Raw genomic sequence first — 13,708 nt, forward strand, 5'->3', positions numbered from 1 at the left:
GACTGACAGAGTGACTTCCAAATCCTCTTCACAAAACCAAGCTAAAACAGAGAAAAATCTTGCTGAGCACATCTGAGATTTTAGAAAGGCACAAGAAACAGTTTTCTTTCACAAATGAGGAATGTAACTACAGTCAAGTCACTGGGCAGGGCTGCACTTCAGAGCCCCTTCTTCAGAACTGCCCTGAACCTTTATCCAAGTTACTTCCTTAAGGAGCATCTTCAGTGCTAACAGACACACACGCAGGGCTCAGGTCTGAGAGCCAGATAGAAACTCACCCTCCTTTGCCTTTTGCTGTTCTTTGCTCCCAGTCAATTCCTTTCCACCTGTCCCACCAAGAGCCAGTGAAGGTGGAAATGCTCCACAGGGTATGTCCCACCATCTGGAGTGACATGAGAGCCAAAAGCAACAGCAGTGCCCTGCCCTTGGGGCAGGGGTGAGCCCTCCCACACCACCAAGCACCCTGGAGAGGGACAGATGATGGGAGAAAGCAGAGGTACAGAAACATCCCCCATTTCAACAGAAAGGCACCACTGCTGCCCTGGGTGGGTCAGGTTCCACCACAGAGAAGAAAACTTGTATAAAAGCTGAAGAGAAGGGAATTTTCAGCCTAGGACACTTAAAAGCACAAGGCCAAAACTATTGCCACGGTGCAAACACATAACTTAAATGGAACTACAGCAGGGAGCAGGAGTATAATTAATTCATATTCCATTTAGATTACTGTTTTAAAGTATTGTCTCAGTGCAAGTGTTACTAGATGATGTTCATTTGTTTCTTTCTGAGAGCCACAAGAAAAAAAGAGATTAGGTAATTGCAATGCAAGCATGGAACACAATCAGTGATTTGATGAAATCTAGCCTGTCCCAAACCACAGTTTTGAAATTGTTCATAAACACCATCTGCAGATTTGATTTATAAAAAGACATTATGTTTATATTTTGAAAGAATATAATTTCCTAATGAAAAAAGGTTTTCTTTTGTTTGAGGAACTGACAAAGCCAGAAACACTCTCATTCTCCTACTTTGCAGCCTATGGTTTCTGCCTCAAATTCCAGAGAAACACATTTAATTAAAGACTCGTGAAGCAAGATAAATCACTGCTGAGAAACAGATCCTAAACTGAGAGGCTCACAACATCATAAATATTTGGAAAAGGGCATGTGAGTGTCTGTCTCTGATTGACAGTACAGAAAATAGGTTCCTTCAGAGGATGTACTGACCCATTCTCTATGCCTGGAAGAAGCTACTGCCAAGGCTTTGGTATTCAGGCCTTCTTCATAACCACTGATACTCCTGCAAGACCTTAATGTTAGCTAATAATTAGCTAACCTCAGCTAAAGTATTGTGACCACTAACATCTCATGCCTGCATCTCCAAGCAGATGTTCAACAAAAGAGTGTTGTGCCAGTTACCTGTCTTAAAATTGCTATTTCAGTCTTCAAGGCTTTGCCTTTGTTCCTGTATTTCAGAAAGACCTCAGTAGGAAACTTGGGTTGGCCTTTTCTTCACCACTTGTTGCTTAATATATCTCACCTTTCATGTCTTCTCTTTTGCTAAAATACTTTGAGTCTTTCTTCAGAGGTAAATCTTAGTCCTTTTTTAGCCTTAGCCTAAAAATCTGCTCTTAGGAGAGACATTTCAATATGGTGCTCATGACACTAAGCTCAGGGACAACAGAGTCACATTTCTCAAATGTTTTGATGATACCAATAATCATTTTCCATCCTGATTTTTGCACAACCACGACCTTGTTTGCTTTCCTCAGTGATGTGCAGAACTTAAAGCTGAGTTGTCTAAGTCAAGGAGGTTTGAAACCACCATAAACTCTGCCCACCTGCAGCACTCCTGCAGGCTCCACTCTTACCCTGCCCAGAGAATTTTCAGCTTCTACTCTTGTCATCTAATCTGCCTTCAGAAATCATCTCTCTCCATAACTGAATTTCTGTAAAAGACTTTTTGGAAGCTGATCTAAATTCATCACTCAGAGAGCTGCTGGCTCCCTGACTGCACAGGATATTGATTCCCTTAAAAAATGTAAAAAGGCAGAAAACCAGCATGGGTCCTGCAGTGCAAGAGATTTGGTCTTTTTGCAGCTCTTTCCTCCAGTTTTCTGGCTGCAACCCTTGTGCTGATCTATAATTCTCTATCATCACCCTGCAGATCCTGCAGGGAATGCTGGTTTGTGCCATGTTCCCCTTCTCCCAGGGCAGAGCAGATTTCAACAAGTTGGTGCATTTTTGCCAGCAGCCCTGCCCCTAGGTGAGGTGCCTTCAAGAGTCTCTATTGCTCTGTCCCACTGACTAATTTCTATTGAAGTCAGCACTTTGCTTGAACACTTCCTCTTCTGATAGCTCATTAACTGGGCCTCCTCTTTACTATCAACACTGAGAAACCTGGAGGAGTAAGGCAGCCTCCGTGGGGCTGATAAACCTCAGCACTAGTGAAATTCAGAGGGGTTTTCCCCACAAATCTTGTGATTCAGTATCTCTGTCTTATGACCTGTGGCATTTCTTATCAGTGTCTGGCTCAGGTGATTCATTACACAGCAGGAGAGCAAACAATCTGAATTTATTCTACAGCCCTCAAATCAGTGATTTGATGGTGAGTTGGTTGCCTCATAATGCTTCAAAAGAGAGATATTGTTTGTGTACCTCAATGCCAGTTAATCCTAGAATCCCAGCCTGCTTTGGGTTGGAAGAAGACCATCCAGTCCCACCCCCTGCACGGGCAGGGACACCTCCCACCAGCCCAGGTTGCTCCAAGCCCCATCCAACCTGCTCTTCAACACTGCCAGGGATGGGGCAGCCACAGCTTCCCTGGGCAACCTGGGCCAGGCTCTCACCACCCTCACACCCAACAATTTCCTCCTCATGTCCACCTAAATCACAGAATCACAGAATCTTAGGCATTGGAAGGGACCTCGAAAGATAATCTAGTCTAACCCCTCTCCCACTTTTAATCCATCCCACTCGTCCTCTCCCTCCCTGCCCTTGTCCCAAGTCCCTCCCCAGCTTTCCTGGAGCCCCTTCAGGCCCTGGAAGGTGCTCTCAGGTCTCCCTGGAGCCTTCTCTTCTCCAGGCTGAACACCCCAACTCTCCCAGCCTGTCTTCATAGGAGAGGTGCTCCAGCCCAAATAATAATGATTAATGATAATAATAAGGAATAATTCTTCCATCATCACCATGAGAAATTACTGGTGTGTCTACAGCAAACTAAGCTCCCAGCTATAAACTGTTTTATTTACAGAGCCCTGTGATCATCACAGTTTCTATGTGGGAGAGATTGCTTCTTATTTCACAAATACACACCCTGGGCATTTCACAGGGAAAGTAATTTATGAGAAGAAGCTGATTAAGAGACGAACAGAGGAAGGCCTGGGTGACTTCATCTTGGACCAGCTGCAGTGTGTATCACAAAACACCCAACTGCTCCAAGCCATGCACTTCACCACGGCTGGACCACGTTGGGCAGAGGCTTCCAAACATCATGGGCACACAAGATATGGATCAATATCAGAGTCAGGATCATTTTGTCACAGAGACAAAGAAGGAAAGGGTTTGCACCTCACTAGGAGAGTGGTAGCACTTCTACAGTGTCATAATACTAAAATCCACCAACATTTTCTGAAAATGAGGTCATTTCCATCTCAGAGAGGCACATGAGACATTTGTTCCCAGAAAATAACTCATGCTACGCTAGGGAAAAAGAAAGGCATCATTCTAGCTCTGACTTCATTACAACAGATTTGGAGGGGGTGAGAGAAATCTTTCACAATTCTTCCTGCAAAGGAGGATCCCTTTCCTTCAAACACAAAACCTGAACAAGTCTTTCCCTGCTTGAGCAGCTTTTGACCTCTGGTTGAAAGGAGCAGCTCTCAACTACCTTGAGGCCTACAATGCAAAATCACAAAGCAAAACCAATCCTTATTTCTCTGGATTTACAGGGCCCACCTAAATGTTGCAGTAAGGAAGGGGGAGGGACCCATGATTTTGCAAAATACTTCATTGCTTCCAAACTACTGAATAACACAACAAAGGAGTCAAGAGCTGGTTGGGAACAGCAGCCACAAGAACCCTTCACATTTATCATCCCACCTGCCCCAGAGAAAACAGGTGACTGTGCCCTGTGGGTCCACGTAGGCTCCAGCAACAAATAACAGGCTGAAGGCTCCGTGCCCTGGGAGGAGAACAGGGTTTCTTCTGTGAGGAAGATGCTCTTGCAAGAAACAAAATCACTTCAAGAATTTAGCTGCTTCCCTGCCTTCTCCTACAGCACTTGCTGCAAACACCTTCCATGAGTGCCAGTTCTCCAAAAGAGCCCCTCTTGGGACCCAGGGACAACACAGGACAGCAGCTCTGGCTCCTTCAGTAATTGCATCTCAGGAGCTTCTTCCACATGGCTTCAGCTTTTAAAGATCTGCCTGTTCATGTTGGATCATTTTCCCACAAAAAGTGGGAAAGCAGCACCTAAAACAGCATTAAATAGGCAGGACACTTAGGTCAGGACCAGGTAACAAATACTGACTGTTTTCAGGCATTTTTATGTGTTATCATGATTCCCTGCACCTCCTGATACACTCTGAGTGCAGCTATGGAGAGGGAGAAGCATAAGAGCACAACATGATCTCCTATGAGAACAGGCTGAGAGAGTTGGGGTGTTCAGCCTGGAGAAGAGAAGGGTCCAGGAAGACCTTAGAGCAGCTTCCAGGGCCTGAAGGGGCTCCAGGAAAGCTGGGGAGGGACTTGGGACAAGGGCAGGGAGGGAGAGGACAAGAAGTTTTAAGTTGAAATGGCATAGATTTAAATGAGATATTAGGAAGAAATTCTTTGCTGTGAGGGTGGTGAGAGCCTGGCCCAGGGTGCCCAGGGAAGCTGTGGCTGCCCCATCCCTGGGGCTGTTGAAGGGCAGGTTGGATGGGGCTTGGAGCAACCTGGGCGGGTGGGAGGTGTCCCTTGATGATCCCTTCCATCCCAAACTGTTCTGTGATTCTATGAATATTCATTCCTATAGCATAAGCTCTGACCCCTTAGCAGCAGAGAAAGGTGGACAACTAAACACCCTATGAGGAAGACAACACCATTTAATATTAGTTCTGGCTGTGCTGAACACTCCAGTTACTTGGATTTTTCCATGACCAGCCTAAGGAGTGACCTGCTCAGCACTTCCATGATAACCTCTCCACTCATCTGTAAATTCCCACACTAAGCTGGTTGACAGTGATGGACTGAGGAGTGAACTAGCCACAGAAAGGAACTTTACTGGGTAAATAGGTATGGACTTTTGGTGGTTTCCACACCAGTGATGCCTTCTGTGAATCACCTTCACCCCATAGTAATAAACTCATGTAAAAAAAACAAAACACAGATTATTCCTTCACATGGCCCATAGCTTGGATGAGAAAATGGCCTAATGGAGACTCTCCAGGAGGATGGATCGATTAAAGAGAACTTGAGAAACTATCCCAGGCCCTGACCAGTGTCCCTGTGCCTGTCACTCTGGAAGGACTCCATTATGTCACCTCTTTGCCAGTAAAAGGAAGTTGCTGCTGTTATTTCAGACTCATTCCCAATGGCCATTTTGGCTACAGAAGACATCCCTGTCCTTGCTGTCACCTTTTCTCCCTCCCACTCTTGTGGTATATGACACTTGTAACCTCCAGTCTCTGCTCTCTACTGACAACACTCAGAATAAAAGGCTGAGCTGCAATAAAAAGCATTTTAAACACTAAAAGAAAGAAAGCAGCTAAAGGTTCTGCAAGTGATACATCACCACTCATCCGCAGTATCAGTAGGTCAGCGTCTGTCTGCCACAAACATTAGTCCATAAAAACAAAGGAATAAATCAATGGACTTGTACACCCAGGCATATTATCTCAGAGAGCACTGCAGGGCTCCGAGACACCCTCTTTATTTGCTCAGCCAGAACCAGTCACTCTGCTTACAAGGCAAATGTTACAGGATGAATTATCTTGCAAGTGCCTCAATATATCACCGTGTAATCTTGTACCCCCCGTGACAGCAGTTACCATACAAGTTGGCACCTGAGCAGTGGTACCTTGTTATGGGCAACACTCAGCTGTTTGCTTTGAAGTGCCCGGTCCCATTTCGTTTTGCACCCCACAAGATTTCCCATCAGAGCTCCCCCTGCAGAGCCCCCCATGGCTGTGGGCAAGAACATGGGCAAAATGGCCCCGTGTTTCCAGCTGTGCTGGGGAAGAGCTCCTGGCTCCAGACCCAGCATGTGCTCCCACCCCTGAGGAGCACAGTTGGCCCCTGGGTGCTGTGCACACGTGGGGAGGGATGGCACAAGCTCCCACTCAAATCCTCTTCTTTAGCATCCTCTGTAATGGCAACTTCAGTCCTGCCAGGACAGCACACCTGGCCCTACACGTCCGATTTTGCTCATGTCTTCAGCAGAAAAGTCCAGGGTGATGTATCACACAGGGTGGATCAAACCCAACTGCCCACCTCACCTTGACCCTGCTTCCCTTCACTTCAGGAGTCAAACCAGCTTTGCTCACCCTCCAGGGCACAGAAATAATACAATAGGTCCCTTATGTGGCAGCCTCTCAACTCCCTTTAAAAATACACAACAAAACCACTTAAGAGTGACTGAAATGCAGCTGCCACCTGCTTGGCAAGGGGAATTAAAGGGGAGATGGACATTTAGTGTTTAATCTTCAGCTTCTCACAGCGCATTTCACTCTCTTTGTGTTCTTCACCTCCAGCCTACGGGAGCCAAATTGCCTGTATTTAATCAATTTCTAAAAGGCCCACTCCAAATTTTTGCAGGAAATAGCTCCAGTGTTCACCTTTACCCCCCTGGGGCTGCCTGAGACAGAAGGAAACAAGGGCTGCCCTTGTCATCTGGTTTAGGCTGCTCCGATTCCCCCCGGGGCAAACGGGAGACTAGGCCAGGACACAATTTCAACACTGCCTTCCAGTCTGTGTACACACATCCACAGAGGTCCTATTTCAGGAAAGGCAAGGGAGAAGAATGAGTTTCACATAATGACGTGTGAAGGGGAGAAAAAAGGAAGCTGGACCTGCTATAATTAGAAAGTGCTGACGCCCCCAAAAGCGGCTGCTGCTGCCCACGCATTTCATCACGAGTAGGTGCTGGGCTATATTTACCTCCTGTAAGAAATGTCTCACTTGAGATGGGACACAGAAAACCCCACCAGGATGTGGTAAGTGAGAAGGGAAGTTCACAAGATGTGATCTCTTAACTGACATCATTTTGAGGCCCATCTGAAACTCAGATGCTTTACGTGTCGTTGTATTTTGGGGTGGTTTTTTTATGTGCAAGTTGCTTGTTATGAAAAATAAAAATAGGAGAGAGAGAAAAGAAAGAAAATAAAAAAAAAACAAAAAAAACACAAAAAGCTGCATCAACAGCACAATAGCAGCTTTGGGGCAGCTCTGATGTTGATTAAGCAATGAAGCCCTTCTCTGCTGGAGCCCTGTCCTTGTGCTGGTGCCACAGCAGAGAGGATCTCCTGCTGGCAAGGGGCACCTGGGTACCCCGCACAGCACTTGAGCCAGCCAGGTCCAGCCACCACTCTCCTCTGCAGAAATGGCATGACCTCAGAGTCACCAGCCTGTGGGCTCTGCACAGCATTTCCCTTCATTCACAGCCACAGCCAGGCTGGGAAACACCATTAAAGTCTTTGCTCAAGGAGCAATATTGGAAGAGCTGCTTGTACTGATGCACCTGAGAGCTCTGAGGGCAACAGGACCCATGGCTGGATGGGAAAGGAGACATCTCTTGCCCCATGTTATCCCCTCTTTTTCTTTCTTTTCCCTCTTTCATTGACATTCTTGGCTTTCAGCTGGTTTCCATGTTTTGTGGACTTCGTGGTGCCTCTGAATCCACACAGGCCCCCAAGGCTCATTCCTCCCCTCGTTTTGTTGCTCAACATGAAATCAGAATGGTGCAGAGTAGGAGCTGAGCCTGAGAAACAGTTTTCTGAGCTCTTCCAGTGGAGGAAAAAGGCTCGTGTGGGACCCCACAGTTATTTGAGTGATGTACAATATACCTAACAATGACAGAAGAGAAAGAAAGGAGCCCTGGGAGCTGCAAGAGTGGCAGCCAATTCCCAGGTTTCAGGATTCTTCACACAGAGCAGTGATTCCAAAGGGAAGAGCATCACACTTTATCCCTGAATGGCTGGAGCAGGGATCAACACCTGATCCAAATGCTTGGCAGAGAAAGCACTAATAAAAATAAATATTAAAAAAATAATAATACAAGTATTTTTAGAAGTAATTTTCACATTCCTTATTTCTGGATTAAATGTCAGCACTTTCCAGTACTACCCTCTCTTATTCTCTGGACAAGAATAAAGCCAACAGGGCACTGAAGCTGTTGGTCTGCAGGGTCCCAAGCTGCACCCACAAGTTCCCTGTAGCACCCCAAAAACTAGCTGAAGGGATTCTATGGGTGCAGCTGTCCCCAAGGAGAGCTGGTGCACTGCAGAACTCCCTGTTCCCCAACACAGGCCCTGCAGCCACCTCTGCAGCCCTCAGCAGCAGCACAAACACCCAGCACACCATGTAGGGGAGGCTGGTGGTAACTGCCACAGCATTAGCACTGGTGCTGAATGCTGCCAGGGAGAGGTTGCCCTGGTCACATCAAGCCTGGAGGTGTCTGTCCTGGGCTGAGCTACTCCATGAGTCCATGTGCAAGACCTGTTCCCTTTGAGCTGCTTGCCTCCAGGCTAACTGCCCAGTTTGACCCAGTCACCCACCTGCATTCAATGACTGCTTCAGGAGCTAAGACACCTCTGAGAGCTCCCCATTTTCCCCAACTGACTATTAAGAGAACCTAAAACTATAATCTTGACTTCAACTTTTTACTTGTATATATTGACATTTTCATCACTAATCACACCCCAATTTTCTGTCCCAGTGCACAGGAAAGAACAGTTTAAGCAGGAAGACCTATGGCAAATCCTCAGCCACCAACAGAAGATAATCCTGAATCCTCAGATTAACAGAAATCTCAAAACTCTCAACAGTCTCAAAACCAGAAAACACTCTGAAGGTTCCAGTGCTTTAGCTTCATTCATGGTTTGATTAAAATGAAATCAGTTTTGCACATGGGCCCTTCCAAGTGCCAGGGAGGGAGGCAGATCACAGATATCAGCTTCCCCAACCTGGTGCCTGCAACCCCAGAATGTCAACCCTGGATACAAACCCCTTCAGGTAGCATTGCTAGTTCTCCCTACCTTGTGCTCTCAGGTCCCCACTCAGTTTCATCCCCACGAGCACCACCACGAACCACCCTGTGACCTACAACTGTCACCTCCACATTGACTCACAGATTCCTCCAAAAACCTATATCCAACTACAACAAACTTGTGTTCATTTTCTCTGCCTAGGACACCAAAGGCCCAACCCTCCCACGCCGTGAAAAGTCTCCTCAGCTTGATTCTCACAATCACATTGTGCTTTTGTCCTTGACAAAGGCCACCTCGTCATCCAATATTCTGCTACAGCCCTGCCACTTGGAGCATCTCACCTTCCACCCCCTCCCTCTTCATAGCATCGAAAAAAGAACTGCTTGTCTCTGTTTTCAAGGCCCTTCCCAGCACTTCCCAATCCACCCTGGCACTCCTGCATTTGCTGTTGCAAGGTCAAATTCTGTTTCACAGATTGATCTGAGGAAATCTCTGCTGGTACTTATTGGTGTTACCAAAACCTGCATGAATGCAGATATATATATATATATATATACACATATATATACCCCAGTTCTTTAAATCTGCTCCTTCAAAGGGAAGGCAATGGTAGAGTTCAGGCTGGACCATCTTGAGATATGACTAGATAGCACTGACATGCCACAATGGCAGTTATTTATAGGTAGCCTTCAAGGATTAAATTTTATCTCAAAGTTCTGTGTTTAACTACAAAGAAACTCAAGCCCATATAACACTGCAAATTGGCTTCTCCAAGAGGAAATCAGAGGCTCAGCCACAGCCTGGTGCAAGAGATGTTTCTTTAAATTTCCCTTATGGCTAAAAACCCCACATTGTTTGCCAGAGCTATAGGTTATACCCGTGGTGTCCCAAGGAAAGCCAGAGGCACACAAATATTTCCACAGCTGCTCAAAATGTTTGCTGGATTATAAGGTCACGTATCAGACACATCTTCAGTTTGTTATTAGTATAGAGCCTCTATGCTGGTATGAGAAGAATGTCTTTGGGTACCAGTGGTCCTCATTTTCACTGATATTCCTCTACCAACACTGGTATCCAGGGTTATTAAACCTTGTCAACCCCCTTTTGATGGGTGTAAATCCTCCCTCAGGAAGGGCAGAGCTCTCCCTCCATCCTGACTTTGCTGGAAGAGACACCAGGAGTGTCTCTGAACTGACTAGATCTTTGCCCTGGCTCTCTTTAAACATGAATCACTTAAGTATCCAGCAAAAAACCAAACATAACCAATAAAACCAGTAACCAAACAACAACAAAAAAAAACATGAAAAAGAGGCAAGAATACAGATTTAAGCAATAAATTCTACACACAGACTCCCAAAACCAACGAGTAATGCTGCTTTCTACTGAGGAAGACCTGCTGTCCTTCTCTGCCCTGGCATGGATCCAAACTACAGGCTCAAGTTTTCCCCAAAATGGGAAACCTGCAGAACTTCCTGGCAGTCCAAAACCAAGATGAAAGAAGAACAGAGATCTGCACTCAGGTGGTGCCTGGGGCTCAGGCAGGTCTCCAGCCCCAAAGGCTCTCAAAGTGTAGGCTTCATCTCTGGACCTCAAAAGCTCTTCCTGTGGGAGTGAAACTGCTCCACATCCAGGATTTGTCAGGGATGATGTTTTGTCCCCAGGACAGCAGGATTCACCTCACGTGGGTGTGGATGCAGAAGGGGCCCAGGGAGCCCGGGTGGCACAAGGGAACAGCTGCACTACAGACCAGGTCAGCTAGGGCCTCAAACCTGCAGCCAGGTGTTCAAAGCAGGAACATGACTCAGGCAGTAGGAAATAAATGGAATTCTTCTTTATTAGTCCCTTCCCCTCCCTCCCAGGTTTGGTTAGGGCTTTTTGTTCTGCCACTTCCAGCATTTGGGAAGCTGCCAGTCTGTATTTGCCCTCTCTGCTTCCCTCCTCCCATCCCAAGCTCACCACCATCTTATGGGGCTTGGAGGAAATGTTGGATGAGACTAAATAATCTAATGCCAGAATGTTGAAGCCAAGTCAGATGCCTCGCAGTGACAGGCAGCTGCAGGAAGTCATCTTTTACCAGTGCAGGTTGGGGGCTGAGCTGCTGGAGAGCAGGGCAGGAGAAAGGGCCCTGGGGGTCCTGGTGAGCAGGAGGATGAGCGAGCAATGTGTCCTTGTAGCCAAGAAGGCCAATGGCACCTGGGGTGGGTTAGAAAGGGGGTGGTTAGTAGGTCAGGGAGGTTCTCCTGCCCCTCTGTTCTGCCCTGGTGAGGCCACATCTGGAATGTTGTGTCCAGTTCTGGCCCCTCAGTTCCAGAAGGACAGGGAACTGCTTGAGAGAGCCCAGGGCAGAGCCCCAGAGATGCTGGAGGGAGGGGAACATCTCCCTGCTGAGGAAAGGCTGAGGGAGCTGGGTCTGTTGGGCTTGGAGAAGAGGAGACTGAGGGGCCACCTCATCCATGGGCACAAATCTGTTCAGGGCAGTGTCAGGAGGCCAGAGCCAGGCTTTGTGCAGTGATGTCCAGTGACAGGACAAGGGGCAGTGGGTGCAAACTGGAGCCCAGGAGGTTCCATGGGAATCTCAGGAAGAACTTGTTTGCTGTGAGAGTGCCAGAGCCCTGGGCCAGGCTGCCCAGAGAGGCTGTGGAGTCTCCTTCTCTGGAGACATTCCAACCCCCCTGGCCACGTTCCTGTGTGATGTGCTCTGGGTGCCCCTGCTCTGGCAGGGGGGTTGGGCTGGGGGAGCTTCCCAGGTCCCTTCCAACCCCTGGGATTCTGGGATTCTGTTCTACCATTTATCCAGAAGAAACCAGGACTTTCATATTTTAACTATTACCACTTTACCAAGCTTCACTTCAAGCTACCTGGAAAAACAAGTAATAGAGATGCATAAACATTTTCTGATGACCACTGATGAGCACTGGGAGGGTCAGAAACAAAGAGAAAAGCACAAAAGCACATTCTCAAAGGTCAGGCTGGTAGAGCTGTTGCCTTGATACACAGGTTAAATTTTTGGCACACATAAAAAACCTACAGACATGGTGTTTTCCACTCAGCCAACAAAAAGCTCTGAGGTTCAATTGTTTTTGTCAGACCAAAGGAATCAACATACAGGTGGGAAGAAATATTTCCATATTCTCACTGTAGTTTCTATTTCTTAGATAACATCAAGTCTTGCCTAATCCAGTCTCCTTTCCACTTTCCTATAGTATTAAATTATACAGCCACAATTCCAAGAAGGAATGCACAGGGAAGGTTTGAAATGGTCTCCCTCCTAGTTAAACAATGGAGCACTTGATTGTATTTATTCTTATTTTATGCTAAATGCAATGAAATAAAACTTTACAGCTTGTCAGTGGGCCAGGGAATTTGCCATTATCTAATATGACCTGGATAATGCAATAGAGAAAGTGACAGCCCAGGGACATCTCCCCTGTCTGCTGCCATTCTAAAATGCAAAGGGCCTTTAAAATCCAGAAGTCATAAAATCTGAAAATCTAACATGAAGATGGGACTTCTCAATCAGATAACTGATTTGCACTCAGCTGTAACAGTTCCCATCTGCAGCTGAAAATAGGAGCTTGACATTTGGACTTAGTGCAAAAGCTGCACCCACCTGCTGGATTTAAATAATAAAAAAATAAATATGCCATCAAAATTAGTTTCCTAGTTTTGCTGAGTTAGCTTTATGCCTTGGTTAGGGCTTGATTTGGGCTAAATAGGAATGGGAGCTTTTCCCACTTTAACTCTTAATGGTCTAGCATATCATCTTTGATGCAATAGAAGGATGGAAAGGCATTTTTAGGGCTGTCTAGGAAAAGTTAAATTGCATCAAAAGTATTGCAGTGAAAGGTTATTCTGCACCAACTCCCCCACCTCCCTCCATCCACTCTGCAATGAGCTGTTTGCACTTATTGAAGGCCACTTTGCACCAAGGAATGAACCTGCTGAGGGTCAAAAAAACACTTCACACTGTGCAGAGAAAGTGAGTTTGGACAGGAAAAGGCTCAGGGAAGCCTTGTTCCCCCTTTACTGCAAGACTCCTGAGATTTCAGGGCAAAGAGATCCTTGGTGAGCTTTGAGGAATTTACATCCACTGTTCACAACCCAATTTTTTTGGCCTTTTGCTTCTAACCTGAACATTTTCAATCAAAAAAACACTTTCCTTCAGAATTGAGATTCCTCTCCATGGGGTATCAACTGGGCAGGCTGAGTAAAAATCTGAGCAAAGATAAATAATTGCAGAAAAACCCCTGGAGCTTCCAATAAGACTGGGATTTTACCCTCATTATTTAACCTTTTTTTTTATGAGCAAACAAACAAATGCTGAATCTTTTACTGCAAGATTGTAAACACCACAGGGTTTATGCTGCATAGCAAAATCTCATGTAGAAAAGTTAAGAGCCTTCTTATGCCCAAGCCAAGAGATGGGCTGGGAGGCAGGGAAGAGCCAGGGGAACCATGACCTGTTACAGTTCCCAACCAGGAGAGATGCACAAACTGAGTCCCTTGGTCTTGCTTAAATCCCTG

Source organism: Chaetura pelagica, unplaced genomic scaffold, assembly GCF_000747805.2.
Source record: "Chaetura pelagica isolate M959 unplaced genomic scaffold, ChaPel_1.0 scaffold273, whole genome shotgun sequence".
Classification (NCBI taxonomy): Eukaryota; Metazoa; Chordata; class Aves; order Apodiformes; family Apodidae; genus Chaetura; species Chaetura pelagica.